The 1,657-nt window shown below is 42.3% G+C and overlaps 1 pseudogene; it reads left to right on the top strand.

The window, feature by feature from the left end:
• The first annotated feature begins 764 nt into the window (after positions 1 to 764).
• LOC121041039 (anamorsin-like) lies at positions 765 to 1,657 on the top strand (annotated as a pseudogene).

The following is a 1,657-nucleotide window of genomic DNA, read 5'->3' as shown; positions in this document are numbered from 1 at the left end:
ATACTTTATTGACAAAAAACTGCTAACCATCATTTGAGGTTTCAGCAAGTCATAATCTCTGATCACAGATAACTATAAGAAATATAATAGTAATGAAACAGTTTGAAAAATTGCCAGAATTGCCAAAATATGACACAGAGACATAAAGTGAGTAAATGCTGTTGAGAAAATGGTACTGATAGATTTGCCCTATGCAAGGTTGCCACAAACCTTCAATTGGCAAAAAATAAAGCAAAACAAAACAATGCAATATCTGTGAAACACAATAAAAATGAAGCATGAGAAAATAAGGTATGCCTGTACAGGAGAATCATATAATGAGTAACAATGCAATACAGAACTTGCAAGTGTCAGTTCTTTTAGTGTCCTTGATTTTCATTTTTCTCTCCATTCCTTATTGTCCCATTAACTCCACCATCAAAAATAAACAACAGAGAAAGAAAAGGACACAATTATCTGGGGTGATTTTAGCAATAGGCTGGGAATATTGCTTAGAGTGAGGGCTCTTACCTTCAGGGGACTGAAGACTTCTAATTTTTTGCAATCATCTACACACTTCAGTGTGAATGAGCTTCTCTGCTTTTTTCTAAGGAGAAAGTCTGCAGCTTTCACAGAATTCCTTAAGAGACTTGTGATGCATTAAGGGGAAGGACCACCTAAAGAAAAAAAGCCAGTTAGCTTACTGGAGGCAAGCCAAATATTGGGCACTTCTATACTTTATTATTAAAAAATCCAGAAGCCAGGAGCCAGCCCTGAACAGAAGTTTCTAGGTCCATCAGCACTGCAGGAATGGCAACTTATGGGATCTTGGCTGGCCAGTCTGTGGCAGTGGTCTGGGGTAAGTCATCTTTGGTGGAAGCTCTGAAATATCTGATAGATAAGCTTCAAACATTAATCAGCAATGAGGGCCAAGTGTCTGTGGAAAACATCAACCAGCTGTTGCAATCTGCCCACAAAGAATCTAGCCTTGACATTATTTTGTTGGGTGTAATTCCTACAAGCACTACTCTGCACAGTGCTGAGATTTGGGCTGAGATGCCCTGGTGGATGTCTTTTTCTGAAAGAGCTGGTAGAGACAGCTGTAGTCAACAATAGCAAAGGGAGGACATCTAAGCTGTGTTTGGCCCTGACTCTTTCTGGTCTTGTGAAGTGAAAGAGCTGCAGCAGGAGCCCTTAAACCCTGAAGAGATACAGTCTGTCCAAGAACACCTGTTACCAAAGTGACAGTTTGCTTTGTTTACAGATTGCTGGCAAAAACCCAACTTTGAAGTGTGTTCTTCTGGTCAACTGAAGCTTTCCATTGCTAAGAAGTCTTCTCCTCTGATGAAGCCTGCTATGGACCCTGCAGCAGCCAAGCTTTGGACCCTCTCAGCCAATGACATGGAGGATGAGAGCATGGATCTCATTGACTCCGATGAGCAGCTGGATCCGGAAAATTTTAAGAAGCCAGATTCAGCTTCCCTGTGGGCTCCTTTGTGTGAGGAAGGGGGAAAAAAAGAGGAAGAATTGCACCTGTGGCCTCACTCTGCACTGGAGAAAGAGAAGTCAAGGGAACAGGTGAGCTCCAGCCCAAGTGGGCTTGTAGAAATTTCTACCTGGGTAATGCTTTCTGCTGTGCCAGCTGCCCTTACCTTGGGATGCCAGCCTTCAAACCTAG

The sequence above is a fragment of the Herpailurus yagouaroundi genome, unplaced genomic scaffold, assembly GCF_014898765.1.
Source record: "Herpailurus yagouaroundi ecotype Mexico unplaced genomic scaffold, PumYag 182, whole genome shotgun sequence".
In the NCBI taxonomy this organism is placed as follows: domain Eukaryota; kingdom Metazoa; phylum Chordata; class Mammalia; order Carnivora; family Felidae; genus Herpailurus; species Herpailurus yagouaroundi.
This window is presented reverse-complemented; position numbering and strand designations above follow the sequence as displayed.